Source organism: Falco punctatus, assembly GCF_963210335.1.
Source record: "Falco punctatus genome assembly, contig: scaffold_58, whole genome shotgun sequence".
Lineage (NCBI taxonomy): Eukaryota > Metazoa > Chordata > Aves > Falconiformes > Falconidae > Falco > Falco punctatus.
Window position 1 is genome coordinate 414,414 of NW_027660241.1, and position 19,548 is coordinate 433,961.

General features: G+C 50.0%; 1 long non-coding RNA gene across 1 annotated transcript; it reads right to left on the reverse strand.

Moving 5' to 3' along the window:
* Positions 1 to 67: 67 nt before the first annotated feature.
* LOC308057423 lies at positions 68 to 18,690 on the reverse strand. Its single transcript, XR_013925268.1, has 3 exons — positions 18,627 to 18,690; positions 355 to 393; positions 68 to 149 (listed from the first exon to the last, which is right to left on the reverse strand). It is a non-coding gene; the product is annotated as an uncharacterized lncRNA (long non-coding RNA).
* Positions 18,691 to 19,548: the final 858 nt, after the last annotated feature.

Genomic DNA, 19,548 nt, shown 5'->3' on the forward strand with positions numbered 1-19,548 from the left:
TTCTTCTGTCCTACTTCTCTACCAGTGATCTGGATTCTGAGTGCTGCGCCACTGTCCTAATGGCTGGGAGAGGGATACTTCTCGTAGGGCAGGGAGGAGGTGACAGTGGAGATCATCAGGCTGGGGAAGCTGAAGGAAAACGCAAGCAACTGGAGTTGCCTGGAGCAAGAGTGGCCAGCTTCAGAGCTAGGTCACCTCGTGTCCTCAGCTCCCATGCAGGAGCTGAACCACACACATGGACTGCAAAGCAGTGTGGCCCATAGAAAAAAACCTGCTTTTGGCTCGGGATCGCCCAGGGGCATTTAACTGCAATTCCACCCTTGTCAGCAGGAAGGAAACATGCCCTGCAAGCACACATTGAGGCATGACACCTTCACCGGGGCTAAAGGGTACCTCAGGAGACCTGCATGGGACCCCCCAGCACCTGGATTGCTGGCTGGAGGATGGGTCGGTCAAAGGACCCTGACGGGAGCCCTGCAGGCTCCATACATTGGACCAACGGGCACCTTCCCTTGTCACACAGAGCATCCTCTCGGATGCTCTGCACAGTTTCTGGTAGATGTCTGGAGAAGAGCTTCTCTGCAGCCCTCTCCCATGGGCTTGCTCACCCCCGGAGCCCTTCCCAAGCACAGCCCCATCAGGTGGATGCAGCCGGCGATGCAGGGAAGAACAAGCAGCAGGCACCACAGTCAGCACTGCGGGAAAGCTGGGACCCCAGACACCCACTCAGGCTCCCCAATCCCAGCCTGGCCCACAAGAGTGCCTTTATATCCCTTTCCCACAAGTGCTGAATTCCCCTTCCAGCATTAGCCACTGGACCCACGCTGCTTCTTGCTGCGGTGTACAACAGCCAACAGAGAACTTGCTACACGTCTCTGATTTCCTGCATTTTTCCTGAAAAGGGCGGGTGTGTAACTCTCTGAATGGCTTCTATTTGAAGCAAGGCATTGCTTAGGGTCAACAGTGAAATGAGACACGGGCCATCAAAAGCCGACTACGGGTCCCTTCTTTGCCATGGTCATGGCCTACCCCACAGACTCGCCCCTGGCCGTGTTGGCCACCGGCTGGGTGAAGGTCATGGCTAACAGGGCAGGGGCTCCTGGGTGGTGCTCATCCAGCCCTGATTGCCAAGGGTGAAGCCTTAACACCCAGGTGGGATAAAGCCTTCCCAAGCAAGGGTGGTGCTCCAGGGGCACCACAATTCCTGCTGAAGCTCACCACACATTTCATTTCCCTGTGGCGCCTGGCAGGACACGAGCGGCTCTTGACTGCTGCTAGTCCCCCCGTCTTTTGGTAAAAATGGAAGTTTTTCCTCCCGGTGGGCCTGCTCCAATTCCAGCGCCTTGGGGCCTGAGGCCTAGCACGGCCTGGTTGCCAGAGGCCTTCCAACCGCTAGGCCGGCCTCCACCAAGAGGAGTCTGCCTCTAGCCACAATGGCCATCTCTAGGAAAAACAGCTTCTTTTATTGAGCAGGACCCTGTCAAAAAGCCAGGTGAAAGCGTTGGCCGCAGGCGCAGGGAGGTGGTCCCTGCCCCCTGCCCTGTCCTGCTCGGGGCTCCCCCGGGCAAGGCAGGGCCGGCCATACTGGAGAGGGCCCCAGCCCCGCCCCCCCAGGCTCCGCCCACTTTCCGTTGGGCTCAGACCGTTGGTCACGGGGAGCCCACGGCCACCACAGGCAGCACGGCAGAGCTGTGCTGGCACGCAGCGGCGCTGGCAGGAGGCAGCCTCTGGCCCAGGAGCGCTGCCACAGCACCAGCACCCCGCTTCCCAGCCTCCCCGTCGCCGGCTGGGCCCCCTCCTCGGTGCACAGCCAGGGCCCTCCTCTCCCGGGCAGGATGGGCCAGGCCTGCTGCTGCTGCAGCTCCAGGTGGGCTCCCCCCGGGCTCGGGGACACACGGGCACAGCTGGGCCACGCAGCACTGACGTTGCTCATGCCCGCCACGCTCTGCTCTGCAGGGAGGCTCTCAGCGATGCCGAGCCGGCGCTGAGCGCAGACGTGCGGCTGACCCGGGGCCGCAAGAGGAGCGAGAGGCGCCTGCTCCTCCTCCACAAGGAACTGGTGGTCGCCAAGTTGCGGTAAGACCCTCAGAGCCCAGATCCTTGCCCCCAGCCCCGGCCCAGGGACACCCTGGCACCAGCCCCAGGCCCCGGCCCCTCGGTGCTGGAGGCACCAATGTCGGTCCCAAGGCCAGGTGGGGGACAGGGCTCTGCGCGTGGGGACCCAGCCCAAGGAGCCCCCCTCCAGCTCAGTGCCCGCCTCTGCTCTCTGCAGACATGGCACCAGCCTGCGCCCACAGCTCTGCCTGGCCCTGGACCAGCTGTGGGTGCTCAGCAGCGGGAAGGAGGCTGCGGGGCAGGATGGACAGGAGGAGGAGGAGCAAGGCACCGATGAGGACAGCACCTCTGTCATCCTCGCCTGGCCTACCGGCTCCTGCATCGCCACTTTTGGGTGAGTCGTGGTCGGGCAGGAGAGCTTCCCAGCCGTGCCCACGCCATCCCGTGAATACTGGCCTCTGCCTTGCGTGCAGAGCCTGGGCAGGGAGCAGGCAGCTCGGTGGCAGGGAGGGAGGGATGGGGGATGTTTCCCCATCCTGCATCCCCTGGTCACCTTTTGGTCCCCAGAAGGGAAGGGCAAATACAGCTGCTCGGGCAGGACAGAGCGACCCAGGGCTTGGACAGCGCCTCTGTCCTGCCCCACGGGGCAGGGCTGTGCAGGCACCCACCTTTGCCCAGGGCTGGGGGCAGCAGGGCCTGACGCTGTCTCCCCTCTCTTTCTGCAGCTCCCAGGCACTGAAGGAGCTGTGGGTGGCCACGCTGCTGGGGTAAGCCGGGGACGTGCTCCAGGAGAAGCTGGGCCCACGGGGGAACACAGCCCCCAGCTGGGGAAGGTGCCCCTGGGACTGCAGGCAGCTCTCGGGCACAGCTGCCTGACAAGAGACAAGAGACGGCTTGGGGCTCACCCAGCTCTCTCCCTCTCCCTTCCCGGTGCACAGGACACCAGAAAGACGCACGGGAGCCCGCGTCACCCGTCTCACATCCATCAAGCTCCTGGAGAAGGAGCTGAGTCGCCGCCACGCCGTGAGTGTCTCTCTGCTCTGGGCCCTGTCCCCAAGCACTGCTCCTGCAGCCGAGCAGCAGACCCATGGCTGCTCACCTTCTTCCCCTCCTTCTCTCCCGCCCAGTGGAGGACAGTGCGCGCCAGGAGCCTGGAGAGGCTGATGGAGGCACAGGCAGAGGTGAGAATGGCTGCCTTTCACCCATCTCTGGCTGTGCTGGGATGTGCAGCGAGTGGGGTGACCATGTGCAGGAGGGCGGGGGTTCCCACAGTACCGCTCCGCAGCAGAGGGGGTTGGGGAGACACCAGGAACGCTGGTACGTACTGGCTGGCTGGCGGAGCTGGGACGAAACCTGCCGCACGGGGCAGAGAGCCTGGGAGGGCAGAGGGTCCCAGCTCTGCCATGCTCAGGCTGCTGGCTCCGGGGGGCAGCTCGCCGCTGGCCCTTTCTGCTGCGGGGCTGCTGTCCAAGCGCAGCCTGATTCTTGGTTCTTGCAGGCTCATCCCAAGCAAGGGCCTGCGACGGCCCCATCTGCAAACGCAGGAGGACTTTGCCACGAGCCAGGTGAGTTTGGGAAAGAAAGGCAACCTCCTGCAATGGATTGAACTGTGCTCACTTGTCCCCTGAGTGTCGCCATGCAGGTTGGGCACCGCACGGGAGGACAACACCTGGACTGGCAAGGACACCAGCTGGAGAGCGGCCGCTGCATGAGCTTCTGCAGGACACAGAGCCTCTGCGGCTGCCCACAGCTTGCAGGAGGGCAGGGCAAGGGCTGGGACAGGCTGTCCTGGTGGCACACCAGCTCTCGGCAGCCTCCAAGCCACAGCTCCTGAGCCAAAGCCACGGTTCCAGCTGCTGGCTCCCTGCCTGTCCTGCCGCACTACACAGCATCGTGCTGCGGGCAGGACAGAGCAGGGCAGGGCAGGCTCTGGGACCGCTGGCCTGGGGTTCTCCATTGATGGCGTCTTACTCTGTTTTCCTTTGCAGCAGGAGGGAGCAGCAGCAGCAGCAGGAGGAGGATGGGGCTGCCCTGGCCCTTTGCTCTACGGCGCACCCCGGCCGCTGCCCAGGCACCAGGGCAGGCGGGCTCCGGCTGCAGCAAGGCGCTCTTTGGGCAGCCCCTGGCAGCCCTCTGTGGGGAGGACAACACGCTGCCCCGGCCCATCCAGGTAAGCCAGCCTGCACACGGGGTCCCCAGCCCCCCACTCAGTCCACAGGCAGCGTCCCCTGGCTCCAGGTACTGGGGAATTGGGCTCTCTGCCCGTGGCTCACGCTTCTCTGCTCCCAGCCCCTTTGCAGGGGGACAGAGCCCAGTCTGGGGAAGAGCTCTGGCCACGGCCACCGCTGCTGCAGGGCAGCTCCTCAGCCAAGCCACTGTCCTGCATCTCTTGCAGGAGCTGCTGGCTGTCCTGCACCAGGAAGGACCGACGACGGAGGGGATATTCCGCAGAGCTGCCGGCGGCACGGAACTTCGGCAGCTACGCGAGGCCCTGGACCGCGGCACGGAAGTCGATGTGGGAAGCCAGCCTGCACTGCTGCTGGCCGTCATCTTGAAGGTGAGCGCTTCTGAGCTGCAGCTGGAGGAGCTCCTGGCTGGCCTGCAGCGTTCAAAGGCTCACCTGCAGCCCTTGGCATTGCAGGAATTCCTGCGAAGCATCCCCACCAAGCTCCTCGTCATCGACCTCTACGAGGACTGGATGGCAGCCATGGAGAGGGCCAGCAAGCAGGCCAAGGTGGAGGAGCTGAAAGCGTAAGTGTGGGCAGCAGCCTGCCTGTTGAGCAGGGACCGGGAGAGTTCTGGGACCTGCCTGCAAAGCATGGGTTCCTCAGAAAGCTGTCTTTTCGGGCAGCTGCCAAGCTGTGCAACACGGCTGCTGGCTCCCACCCGCCTGGGGCCAGCTGCAGGCACGGCTTGTGGGCACCCTCTGCTTCATCAGCCTTGTCTTCCTCTTCCCTCAGGGTGGCTGACAAGTTGCCTGTGGCCAATCTCCTCCTCCTGAAGCGGCTGATGGCCCTGCTGCAGCACATCGGCAACAACGCAGCCACCAGCAGAATGAGCTGCAGCAACCTGGCCATCTGCGTCGGGCCCAACCTGCTGAGCCCACCCAACGAGGACCTGCTCCCGCTGCAGGCCATGCTGGCAGTGACCGAGAAGGTACGCCCTACCCAGCAGCCGGCTGCTGCCTTCCCGGCCCATCGGAGCTTGGCTGTTGAGAGGTCCCTGGCTGCCTCCTCCCTTGAGCCAGGGCTGGTGGGCTGGGTGCCTGGAAGAGCAACCCCCAGCCGCAGCCACCTGCGCAGACAAAGGGTCAGCAGCGGGAAAGGCTGCTTGACACGTCTGCAGGCACCTGGCTTGAGACCAAGGCTTTCATGTCTGCAGGTGAACGTGCTGGTGGAGTTCCTGATTGAAAACTGTGGGGACATCTTTGGGGGGGAGGTGGCCGGCCTCTCCCCTCCATCAGCCGAGGAGGTGCCAGCACCCATGGACAGGCGCACAGGTAGGAGGAGGGGCTGAGGCTTGTCACAGACACTGGGGCTTGGGATGCCAGAAACCTCAACGTTGAGGAGACAAGCGGTGTAGGGCTTGGCTGGGCTTTGCTTGAGATGTTCTTGACTTCCAAGAAGTCACGCTGCTGCACGTGCTTTTGCTTTCCAGAGCTGCAGCACGAAGAGCAAAGTGGCCCTGCAGGCACAGCAGACACCCAGCGTCCAGCAAAAGCCTTTCTGGATGCAGACGCCTCTCTGCTGGACATCAAAAGAGGAGCTGGGGGAGACACAGGGTCAGGGCCCAAAGCGGCAGAGGTACGGCAGCTCCACAGACACTGGGACAACATGTCTCAAGTGGGACAGTAATTTCCCAGGAGGCCAAGTAGCTGCTGGGCCTCCTCCTGGCAGCTGCTCTCTTGTGCCTTTGGGGCTCCTCCTCTCCCCCCAGAGTGGTACGTGTTAAGGAAAACTGGAAAGGCTGTTTCTGGAATGCATTTCATTAAGTATGATCTGCTTCATCAAACAAAACATACCTACAAAATACCCACAAAAGGACAGAAGGGAGTAGCTGTCACCTTGAGAGGGCTTTTGCTCAAATCCTACTCCGTCGCAGCTTCATCAAGTCTAGGCTGCATTGGCTGGACTGTGCAAAATGGGCATGATGCAAACCAGCATCTCCTCTGTAGAGCTAAGATGGCAATCTGGCAGTCAGGCCCTCACTACCCCAGGCCGTTACTTGCCACCCGTTACCTCCCAAATTTCTGGTTTAGGCACCTCCAGATTTGCCTCCAGCCACCCCCGAGGGCACGGAAGAGTCCCTGGCATGCCTGCAAAAACTGACCAGCCTGCCCCAGGAAACCAGGTAGGAAGAGCTCCCCTTGCCTGACCTGAGAGCTCACTGCAGGGGCCTGGGGCTTTCCCCATCTCATCACGCTGTGGGATGGAAAGTTTTTCAGGATCCCACCAGGAGAAGGAAAACTCGAGGAAAAGAAAGAGAAAAGAAATCTGGGCAGAGGAGAGGGACAGCACAGCAAAAATAAAACGGAGAAGAGAGGAACTCATTTTGCTGACCCAAACCTGAGAAAATGCAGGAAGGTGCAGCACGTCAGGAAGGCCAGGTGCGTACCAGGCGCTGCTGCCCATCTTTCCCGAGTCTGAACACGGCCCTAAGTCAGCCCAGCTGGCTGGCAAGGGCCGGCGAGGGCTGGTGCTGAGCAGGGTTTGGGATGAGCCCCACGGCAGCTCCCCAGGGGCTCCCCGTCGAGCCCTGCTGTGTGGCACAGGGGCACTGTCAGCATCCCTGCGCACGCACAGCTCCCTAGGGACATCACCCCTGGGGAGAAGGCCCCTAGTGGAGGCCAGCAAGAGCTCTCCCTTCTGGGTCATGAGGAATTCCTCAGAAACAGTGTCCTCCAAAGAAGGGGGAACCAAATCCTGCCTCTTCCTGCCTCTGGGGGCTTATCAGAGCTTTCTGACTCTGTCGTTGCAGGTGCTGACTGATTTTCACCGGCTGAACCGCTGTGACTCCTGGGCCCTCGCAGCTGGTGTTGACAATAAAAGAATCTTTTCCCTCTCCTGACTGTGTCTGCCATCGTGTCTTCCGGAGTGGGGAGCTCTTGTGCTGGGAAGGACCCTGGGAAGGGGAGGAGTTTGGGATCGTCCCTTGCCCCAGCACCCTTTCCAGCGGGCATCGGGGCTGAGTTGAGGGCCTTTAGGAGGAAAAGCAAAGCACAGAGCCACACGGGAGGGTGGGGTTGGAAGGGACCCATGGAGGTCCTCTGGGCCAAGCCCTCTGCTCCAGCACGCTCACCTACAGCAGGTTGCAGAGGACTGTGTGCCCTTGGCCTTTGAAGATCTGCAAGGACAGAGAGCCCACAACCTCCTTGGACAACCTTTGCCAGCATGGGACCACCCTGAGAGGGAACATTTGCCATTTCAATCTCTTCTTTCACTGTACACATTCCAGAACAGCCATGACATGACCAGCTCAGGCTTGAAACCAAGTGCTGTGGCCGGCCTTCAGGGCCAGCAGGGACTGGGGGCCAGAGGGGAAGTGTTTTAGGGACGGACCGTGGGGGCCGGAGGGAGGGTTTGAGGGACGGACGCCAAGGAAGGCCTCATCCCTGCAGAGATGGCTCAGGCCCGGGGCCTGTCTTAAGGTTCAGTCTTAGTGTTAGGTCTTAAGGTTATATCTTAGGGTTAAGTCTTAGGCTTCATTCTTAGGGTTAGGTTTTAAGGTTAAGTCTTCAGGTTAAGTCTTAAAATTTATCTTAGGGATAAGTCTTTGGGTTAAGTCTTAATATTTAAGTGTTAAGGCTAAGCCTTAGGGTTAAGTCTTTAGGTCAAGTCTTAAGGTTAAGTCTTAAAGTTAACTCTGAAGTTTAAGACTTATGGATTGAGTCTTAGGGTTTAGTATAAAGTTTAATTCTTAAGTTTAAGTCTCAGGGTTAACTCTTAGAGTTAAGTCTTGGGCATAAGTCTTGGGTTAAGTCGTAAGGTTGTGTCTTAAGGTTCAGTCTTAATGTTAAGTCTTAAGGTTAAATCTTAGGGTTCCGTCTTAGGGTTAATTTTTATGGTGAAGTCTTAAGGTAAAATATTAGGGTTAAGTCTCAGGGTTGAGTCTTAAGGTTGAGTTTTCGGGTTAAGTCTTAGGATTATTTCTTACGTTTAAGTCTTAGGGTTATGACATAGGGTTAACTCTTATGGTTATGTCAGGGTTAATTCTCAGGGTTAAGTCTTAAGGTTTAACCTTAAGTTTAAGTCATAGGCTTAAGTCTTAAGGTTAAGTCTTTAGTGTAAATGTTAAGGTTAAGTTTTAAGGTTAAGTCTTAAGGTTAAGTCTTGGGGTTAAGTCTTAATGGTACATCTTAAAGTTAATCTTACCATTAAGTCTTAGGGTTAAATCTCAGGGTTATGTCTCAAGGTTAAGTCTCAGGGTTAATTCCTAAGGTTGTGTCTTTAAGGTTCAGTCTTATGGTTAAGTCTTAAAGGTTAAGTCAATGCTTAATGTTAAGTCTTAAGGATTAGTCTTAGGGTTAAGTCTATAGTTTAATGCTTAAGTTTAAGTCTTAGGGTTAACCCTTAGAGTTAAGTCTTGGGGATAAGTCTTAGGGATAACTCTTTGGGTTAAGTCTTAAAATTTAAGTCTTAGGGTTATGACTTAGGGTTAAGTTTTAAGGTTATGTCTTAGGGTTAATTCTCAGGGTTAAGTCTTTAACTTAAGTCTTAAAGTTGAGCCTTAAGTTTAAGTCATAAGGTTAAGTCTTAGGGTGAAGTCTTAGGGTTAAATCATGAGTGTAAATCTTAAGGTTAAGTTTTAAGGTTAAATCTTAGGGTTCAGTCTTAGGGTTAAGTTTTAAGGGTAAGTCTTCAGGTTAAGTCTTAAAATTTATCTTAAGGATAATTCATTGGGTTAAGTCTTAATATTTAAGTGTTAAGGTTAACTCTTAGGGTTAAGTCTTAAGGACAAGTCTTAAGCTTAAATCTTAGGGTTAAGTCTTAATGTTAAGTCTTAACGTTAACTCTTAAGTTTAAGTCTTATGGATTGAGTCTTAGGGTTAAGTATAAAGCTTAATTCCTGAGTATAAGTCTTAGGGTTAATGCTTAGAGTTAAGTCTTGGGCATAAGTCTTAGGGTTAAGTCTTAAGGTTAAGTCTTAGGTTTAAGTCTCAGTGTTAAGACTAAGGGTTACATCTTTGGGTTAAGCCTTAAAATTTAACTCTTACGGTTAATTCTAAGGTTAAGCCTTAAAGTTAAGTCTTAAGGTTGAGCCTTAAGTATAAGTCATAGGGTTAAGTCTTAGGGTTAAGTCTTACAGGTTAAGTCTTAGGGTTAAGTTTTTAGTGTAAATCTTAAGTATACGTTTTAAGGTTAAGTCTTAAGGTTAAGTCTTGAGGTTAAGTCTTAATGGTACATTTTAAAGTTAAGTCTGAGCATTAAGACTTAGGGTTAAATCCCAGGGTTAAATCTCACGGTAAAGTCTCAAGGTTAAGTCTCAGGGTTAAGTCGTCTGGTTGTGTCTTAGGGTTCGGTCTTAGGGTTAAGTGTTAAAGTTAAACTTTAGGTTAAGTCTTAGGATTAAGTCTCAGGGTTAAGTCTCAGGATTATGTCTTAGGGTAAAGTCTAGAGTTAAGTCTTAATGTTAAGTCTTAAATTTAAGTCTTCAGGTTAAGTCTTAAGTTTACATCTTATAGACTGAGTCTTAGGGTTAAATCTTAACTTTAAGTCTTAGAGTTAAGTCTGAAGTGTTAAGTCTTGAGGATAAGTCTTAGGGTTAAGTCTCAGGGTTAAGTCTCAAGGTTAAGTCTCAAGGATAAGTCTCAGGGTTATGTCTTAGGTTTAAATCTTAAGGTTTTGTTTTAAAGTTGAGTCTTATGGTTAAATCTCAGGGTTAAGTCTTAATGTTAACTCTTAAGGTTAAGTCTTAGGGTTAAGCCTTAGAAGTATGTATTTAGGTTTAAGCCTTAGAAGTATGTCTTGGGAATAAGTCATATGGCTAAGTCTCAGGATTAAGTCTCAAGGTTAAGTCTCAAGGATAAGTCTCAGGGTTATGTCTTAAGTTTAAATCTTAAGGTTTTGTTTTAAAGTTGAGTCTTATGGTTAAATCTCAGGGTTAAGTCTTCATGTTAACTCTTAAGGTTGAGCCTTAAGGTTAAGTCTTAGGGTTAAGCCTCAGAAGTATGTCTTGGGGATAAGTCATAGGGCTAAGTCTCAGGATTAAGTCTCAAGGTTAAGTCTCAAGGATAAGTCTCAGGGCTACGTTTTAGGGTTACGTCTTAAGGTTAAATCTTAGGTTTAAGTCTCCGTTTTAAGTTTTAGGGATAAGTCTTATGGATAAGTCTCACGGTTAAGTCTAAGGGTTGAGACTTAAGGTTAAAACTTAACCTTAAGTCTAATGGTTCAATCTTAATGTTAAATCTGAAGTTTAAGTCTTATGGTGAAGTATTAAGGTTAAGTCTGAGATTTAAGTCTCAGGGTTCAGTCTCAGGGTTAATCTTAGGATTTAAGTCTTAAGTTTAAGTCTTAGGGTGTAAGTCTTAATATTAACTTTTAAATGTAAGTCTTAAGGTTAAGGCCCAACATTAAATCTTAAGCTTAAGTCTTAGGGTTAACTCTCAGGGTTAAATCTTAAGGTTGAGTCATAAGTCTTAGAGATAGGTCTTAGGCTTAAGGCATAGGCATACGTCATAGGGTGAAGTCTTAAGGTTATCTCTTAAAATTCAGACTTAGGGTTAGGTCATACCTACCATAGGGTTAGGTAATGACTAGTAATTCAAAAACAGCCATGCAATTGTCCATGTTCCAGAAACACGTCTGTTCTGGCTGTTGCAAAGGCCCCAGCAATGTCCATAACTTACAGCCAATTAAATTCTTCTGTAAAATTTGTGTTAGTTTCCAATGAAGAATTAACGGGACGTATGAAAAATGGTAAACAGCTTCTGAAGTGCTGCTTCTTTGTGTCTTGCAGATGAGTAATACTGCAGCATTACACTGAGGCCAATAAGGTGCTCCCCTTCCATCTTCCCAAGCTGGGAACTATTCTCTACAGGATAGTATCAAAGTATACGCACATTTTAAAGTTAGGAGAAACACTCTGAGTTATTAACAACTAATGTTTTTTCTCATATTACAGCAGTTATCCAGCTAGAGAGCACAGTGTAAGGTTTAAAACCACTATTTCACAAGAAAGTACATCTAAACATACCTTAATAAGCTGTGCCAGAGAAAGAGGTGCGGAAGAGTCGCCAATCTATTCAGAAAAATTAAACACATATTTAAGTTCTACATACACCCCTACTGCTGTATGAAAGCCCGCACTATATCCTCTGAGTGCCACTTAAAAGAGCCACCTCCAAGCCAGTGGAATTTGGATTTGTTCAGAACAAAGTACAAACCTTAAAGGGCTGAAGTATGCCTGCGTTGTTAATGAGAAGAAACTAAAGTAACCAACCCCTCTTGAGATCAATCTATCGCTCAGGATACTTCAGAGGGGGACCCTTGTCAAATGCTCACAACTGCTTAAAAGACGGAGGGTCAAGGAAGCTGTCCATTTTCAGCTCAAAAGGATCTAAAAAAAATATTTCCGTTTATTTGAGAAGGAAGTGTCACTACAGGAAACATTGTCAGTGCAGTTTATAAATTAATCAGTTAATAGCTCAACATTTTCTAAATGCACACAGGTATGGTTCATGAACGCAGTATAGTTTTTGCGCTGTCTTTCATTTACTTTCATTAGACCCCAAGTTCATGAATTTCTAGATTAAGTTATCCTAAGAGCTTACAAAGTGATCAGATCCCGTGACCTAGAGCTCGTGTAATGCATCACACCATTCGAGTGAAGAAAAAGCAGTTATACTTACAGATGAAAAGCAAACACCACCGCAAAGTAATGTTTGTACTATGAGGGCTATTTTGAAATGCATCGTTGCACGTAGCATTCCACCCAAGGGCCAAATGGAGATCTAGGCCATTACCAGTCAAGTATCTCCTCGAGTTACTTATTCATGTCTTAGCAGCAGAACGACAGTGTTTTCTGAACTGAAGAAAAATGCTGCCCCTTTTCCAAATGTAAATTCAAAGTGGTGGTGTACTGAAGAGTGGCACCAAGTTCAGTGGTGCAAACCTTGAACCTGCAAGCTCTAAAAATGAGCCTACATTATCTGTACAACACACGGTCATACAAGAAATATTCTAGCCTAGTCAGTACGAAATGCAATGCCTTACTAGGCACAAATACCATTATTCACATTAGAACCGCGCAAATGTTGGCATTGCTCAGTTTTCACTATGCTGAATCAAATACACTGGATTTACGGCATACACTGTGTTTCACTGGAAAATATGTTTCTATATATATCTTACAAATATTCTATATAAAACATTTATATTTTATATATATAAAAGAATTAGTACAAGGCTACATTTCTTAGACTTAGGTGCAGCATGTAGAAAAAAGTTTCAGCTTGTGTCTTTACATACCTCTTTTGATGTTCTACTCGCTGGCTCAGTTTGAGTTCTAGAAGAAGAAAAAAAGATGATCAGAACTTAAAATAAAGCACTCGTAACCAACATAAAGCCGTGAAAACAGTTTATAAAACCTGAACACCAAAACACTGTGTTCTGATAGTCTTATGAATACGGAAATTTATTTCTATACATAAAGTGTGCTCTCCTGGTACATTCAGTGCAACTGAAATAAAACCCCAAATCCCATTCCTTCTTTGTCCCCAATTACTCTAAGATACAGAATACAGCAGTGCAAGAAGAAGTCCTCACATATTTTCTTTCTGCTCTCTAAGTCTCAAAACTGTGAAGACTGTGCTACAGTTTTCGGTTCTTAAATAGTCAGCCATCCAAATATGAAGGCACCTTCAGGCAATCTGCATAGCCCCACTATCACAAACAGGTACCAGATAGAGCACTTTGGTTTCTACACTCCCCTGACAAAACAAGAACAGTTGTCTGTAGAAAAGTGTTTCTTTGTGGAAGCCCAAGCACTGTGTTCAGGTACCTACTATCCTCTAGCCTAAAGTGACTACCAATAGCAGTAGAAACATCACCTGAAAGCAGTTCCAAGGATTTTCTGTGGTCGAGGAGGCCTGTGTTAAAAAAATAAGAAAAAAAGCCTGGATTACCAGAATTTGCTTTAGGATCATCTTGAACATGCTACAATATTTTAGGAAACACTTATGACACACAAGCCCTTGCCGAGATTCCACATACTCATTGGTCTGTACCTGCATGCTACTCATGAATCAAACATGCAACCGTCCATCAGTTAACAAACAATTCATACATCATCCAAAGCGTCCCACGAGCAGAGGCAACCCAAAGGCTGCTGTGCCGGTCCTGCACAAATAGAAAGGCTCATTCTTCCTGCCACTGCTACACCACCACCAGGCTCGCAAGTACAGCCACGTACCTCCTGAACATGAGGAAGTGCTTTAGATTACCACACCAGGGTTTCTCCATCCATTTGCCTTGAGGAAGATACTACAAGGTGACTAACGCATTTCTGAAGGCCTCTCCACCGTGACACCATGCGTTCAGCATTCCCAAACACTAACGACTCTACCAGTTGTTTCCACAAGGTTTCCAGCTGAAGGAATAGAAAGCTAACCTGCCCGATCCATTTGCAACTTTAGGAGAGCAGCGGCATTCATCCCTTACCCCCACGTGCAGGTATTTCTTGGATCTTTGATGCTAGTGGCACCTAGCCTCTCATTTTAGGGCAGCATTCCAACACCAGGAGAGGGTGCCATCCAACCAGAAATGGAGGCTATATTGACAAGACAGCACTAAGCATCCCCACCTAAATTAACCCCCCAAACCAGGCCATGTTTAGAAGCACAGTGCTGTGGCATCCAGAAAGTCTTGGTAGCGCCTGAAAGCACTGCAACACCTCCTGCAGTAATATGCCCAAAGCTTACAGGGGAGCCACATAAATTCAGGGGGTTTTGCTTGCAGATGCTTCATGGGTACTAGGATGCTGCTGTACTGTTTGTTTGAGACACGCTGTAACGCGCCAGTACACTCTATTTATTGAGAACTAACATTAGAAAGACATGGCAAAACCACAAGTCAATAATATCTACTAACGGTGGAGGAGAGGTCTGTCTTGAAGAAGCCTTGAAAACATGAGCATTCAAACCATGCTGATGCAGCTGATACAGAACTGAACTGTACGAATACATCGATGACAGCGATAATGCTGTAGTCAGGCTTACATTTGAGTATCTGCAATTGTAATCAGATTCTCTGTCCTCCATAAATCTGAGGAATACAGCAGTAATACCTGGAGCACAGAGAGCAGCTTAGGGTGAAATCAAACTTAGAAAGGTAACTACTAACATTTGGGAAAGTGCTCAACTGCTTTCTGAGCTTCAGGTTTGGAAAAGATCAACTGTTCCTTCACCGTCCTGGCACAAAAGGCAATACGCTTTAGGATGTTGTTCTTTTTCTCTTGCCCGACATAGACATTGTCTTTAGGAATCTAATAGGAAGCACTTAAGAATGAAACTTCTTGTTTGCACGGTTTGCCAGCTGGCCACTCTCAGTCTTTCCTCTGGAGACAGTATGCAGCCCACACACACACCCCGCTTTGGGGTGTAAGAATACCCTGCCCCCCTCCCCCAAACAAAGGAAGCAGGCAAACACGGAGACTCGGACTGCTGGCAGATGGGAACAAATCACCAGTTCACACTGCAATGTGTCTCTCCGTTTACTCTAAAAGCAATACAAGCAAAAGCATACAATAAGGGATCTCTCTGCATAGAGGAAACAGGATGGAGAACTTGACTCTCAGAAAAACCAAGCCCAAGAACAAACCCAATTCAAACATCTGAACAGTCACCACTGTTGGAGCTTGAATGCCACGTCCCAGCGGGCTGAAAAATCTAAGTCTGCTTTGGGACAGATACATTCAAATCTGCCCTGCCACAACAAAAGTTAACAGCAGCTTTAACAAGAAAGATACACCCTGAATGCCTCCGTAAACCAACAGCCACAAAGAAGGTGAACACACTGAAACCCCTCCCAAAGAACACAACGCGTTATGGCTACTTACCCAAGGTCTGTTTTGCCGGTAGCTTTAACTCCTCTAACAGGGACTCCCCTAACAGTTACCGATGAGTTCCCCGGAATCAGGGCATTATCATCTGTGTATTCTGGAAACAACATCAATACAGAGAAAGCATCAGTCAGTTTGTAAGAGTGATATTAACATGTCGTCACGTAGCACTTCAGGGAATCCCTTTACAGATAGAAAAGCAACATTTTACACACAGCGTCATGCTTTCATCATCTCACGGTACCTTTCCAGAAATCTTCAGGTCTGATAGTCAAACACAAGCAGCAAAATCTTTCCCATTTTTTTGGAATCGTTTCAACGCCAACAGCAAAATGGTCTCTAAAGTCACTACAGCAGTGTCTGCTAAAGCATGAGGTTCTTTCCTGATCTAACTTTCATTGCTTTTGCTCCTGTTAGCTTACAAAACCCTAGAACATGTCTCTATAATAGCGAGCACGGAAGAGGACACCCCCACCCTGCCTCCCACCTTTTCAAACACATCCCAACCATCCATTTTGCCTTCCCACCATCTTCAAAGAGAGTCCACCATCTCTTTTTTTTCCCCCCAGTGATGTTTAAAATCCTGTTTACTTTCAGCTTCTATTAGCATTGCTTCTATTACGAGATTTCTGTGATCACGCGGCCCGGAAAAATCTGAACAATTGGCCATCTTCACTCAAGGTTCACTGAAGGGTCTTTCCAAGATCATGTCACCATTTAGTCAGGACTCCTGCACCAAGTTATAAAACCCACGACCGTATCTCCACAGGGAAGATCTCCAAGAACCCCCTTTAGGCAGAACATCCTGGCCGAGTTCTTTCCTTCATCTTCTGAAGGTGACTTTAGGCACGCAGATGCTGTTCAACAAAAACGGAAATTCACGGTTATGTATAAAACCCCAAAATCTGGCAGACACGTGTATGACACTGAAATGTATTCCTTAGCTTTGCTCTGACAACCACTGGGGGATTTTTGCATTTCCACAGGGAAGACACCCTTACAGAAGTTCCAGTAAGTATCTGTGTCACAACCTGTACATCTGCCTCTACCTGCATGTCTATCTCTACCGCCGTGTGACACGCGACCCCGTAACACCCCCAAGACCCCTAACACCGTGCTGTTAAGTCTCCTCACAGATACTCTCCTGAACATACTTTACCTATCTGTAGGTAAACAGCGTGTTTAGGTCCAACCACTGGAAAGGCTGGGGCCAAAGTTACAGTTACCACAGCAGGCATGTCATCCTGTTTAAGTTTTAATACAACAAACAGGAAGAGGGAAAACACCTATGAGTACACATTGTAAAGAAAAGACTGTTGAGAGAATGTCACAGAACCACAGGAAAAAAAGAAAAAAACAAAACAAAACACCCGGTAAAATTTGAATGTTTAAGGAATGGAAATGGTTTCCAAGTCTTTTTATTTCTGTCATATCCCAAAGTCTTTAATCACATGCAAGCTTTGCCAGATGGTAGATTACCAAACTGAGACAGCACGCTAAGTAATACGAAACCATTACCGTCTCTGAGAATCAAGCACCATTTCTGAGATTCAAAAGAACTTAGGGCTTCTCGAAGAACATTTTTAGGTATATTCACCATAAGTGATCTGCCATAAAACTTCAGTATTGCCCTGACACCGTCTAACACGCAGTACCAGGAAAAAAATGCACCGTTTGAAAGAAAAGAAGAAATGATGCCCAATAGCATCTGAATGAAAATGTCTTTGGTGTAGCAAAGAAGCTGTATTGGCAAGAAATGCCAAGTATACTTTAGACAGAACGCTCGTCTACAAGATGGCTTTCCAGGGTCTGCATAGATTCTCACTCACAGATACACTCTTGATCCCAAACGTTGCTACTGAGCAGTTTCTGCAACAGCCAAGCACCACTTTTCCAATGCGGTGGAGTAAAAGTAGCTGAAGACAAATTTCAGTCACCAAACCCACTTTTTTCCCCTTCAAATTAGCCATCCACTCCTTTTCTATCACGTTCAGCCTTCTCTGCCGGCTTTCAAAGAAATCTGGCAGGTTTGTGATTACAAGGCATTGTCCCACATTTCCTTATCATTTTACCTAGAAGGGTCCCAGAAACCAAACCTCTTCCACGCGCGGTGTCGCACACAGACCCCGTACGCTGCTGTGCCTGGCTGCGCACACAGCCCTGACGCCAGCTGCCAGCGCACAACCACGGAAGAGCAGCTCTGAGGCCCCAGCACAAGTCACCGCTGCCGGCCGCGGCCCAACCGCCTCACTGGCCACCTGCGCCACCGCCAGCCGGCCGGTCCCCGCATCCCGCGCCCGCTGCCCCCACGCACCTTCCATGGTCTGGGCGTTGGTGACCTGCAGGTCGCAGTGAGTTGCCTTCAGCCTCTCGCGGCCCATGATCTGGCGCCTGAGGTCCTGTCACCGCCAGGCTTTCAACACCTGCTCTCCCCTCCTGTACCCCCCAGGCCTGTCCCCACCTACTGTCCCCTCCTGTCACCCTCCAGGCTGCCATTGCCTGCTGTCCCCTCCTGTCACCCCCGGGCTGTCACTACCTGGTGACATAAGCTACATAAGATAAAAAAGAAAATAAGAAAAAAAAAAAACCAAAACGAAAACCTGCTTTGGTGAACACCAAAACACCCGTGACTTTCTCAGACTCTTCACTACCCCACATGTGAGTCAAGGGACAGGGTCTCCTAAAGGCTCTTTTGCGGGCACTTCCTGAAGACACCCCCATCCCCCACCCCCCACCCCACCCTGCTTTTCTACAAGTGCACAAAGAGGTTAAGAAGAGTTTCATGTCTAAGTTAAAGGAGGCAGTTTCTGAAATTAGCTTAGGTGAAAAAAACAAGGTGGTGTATTCATGGATTTTCTCCTCTGCAAAGCCATGAAGAAAACATGAAACGCACTCCCCAAAGGCAAAGGAGCAAACTGAGGGAGAGCAGCTCATTGGCACCTTTCAGAGCTTCAACAGTCTGGAGAAATGGGGAAAAAAACCATACAAAGATAAAGAGCAGCCAAGATGCACTTTTATAAAATGCACATTGGGGCCTGTTCCAGATCTCAGAATGACTTTCAATATTGCTTTGCATGACTATTAGACCAAGGCCTAAAGTGCCGTGATAGCTTCTGCTTGCCGGGGCATGGTAAGATCACTCAAACGAGCGACAAGGTAACAAGTAAACACCAAAGGCAATAGCGGAGCTTACCGTTTCCCTCCACTGGCGACCAGCTGTGCAGTAAACCAGCTTAACCAGCCTCCCTAAGAATGGCTCTAAAGTCGCTGAAAAGGAAAAAAAAGAAGGTAAGTCCTTAGCCTGGATGTAAAGGCACCATCTTGGCTCCCAGGCAGGTGGCACTGATGGCCCAGCAGGGTCATGTCCCCACGTTCCAGGAAAGATAAAAAAAGTGCAGGACATGTTTGTGGGGTGGGTTTGATGCATCCTTTCCGTTTGCTGAAAGCCTGAGGAAGGATGTATTCCACGGTAGGACCGGTGGCACTTTAGACCTGAGGTTAAAAAAGTGCTGCACTTCAGTGACGCTCCCCAAGCTGCTTTCACCACCAAAGAGAAAAAGATTTGCTCTCTCCAGTATGGTGGGAATGATACCATAAAGTCGGTCAGGGAGAAAAACCCTCTAAGACTTGCTTGCAAGTTTCAGAAGGCCGGCATTCTTTATGGCAGTGCTGGGAGCACGGGGGAATGTTTCCTCTGAGCGTGCTCACCCAGTTCCTCGAGGGTACGCACTATGGACAGCAGAGCACTTGCACACTCATAGCGCATTACACATGCATTTTCAGTCAGGCACGGGATGGGTTACAAGTTGCTTGCTTTAATGCAAACGAGCACACACCCTCAGACAGCACTGCTGAGGTTTTTTACTAGCTCCCCGTGCTCCCCAGGCGGGGCCTTGCCCTCTCTCGGGGGGCTATCTGAGTCAGAGGTCACGATCTCCCCCCACAACAATTACCTTTGTCTGAATTCCAACCAACATTCTGCGGATCGCAGCACTCTATCGGCTTGTCTCCTCCTGCGACCACAACGTCCTCACCCAGAGGCTCTTTCTGCATCACCGAAGAGAACGCAGATCTTTCCCCCATCCATTCTTTGTTCCCCATCCTTCCCAAGGCTGACTCCCTGGATGAGAGGTCCCTTAATTCGTCACTTCTAACAGCTTTAGAGAGTCAGCTTGGCCTAACCTTTGTGCGCAGGCGTGTTTAACGTAGAGCTACACACCAAATCAGAGCGTGGCAACTGGGGAGCTCAGACATCTTGTCCCTTTGCCGAGCCAGCAGCTTCCCCTTAGCAGAATCCCTGGACATAAATGTATATACAGTGGAATCTATACAGTGGCATCAAACGTCCCGCCAGACACCACATCCGTCCCTAAAATCCTTCCCCCCAAACAACCCTGAAAGACTTCCCTTGACACCCTCCTCCACCCCAGGCTGTTC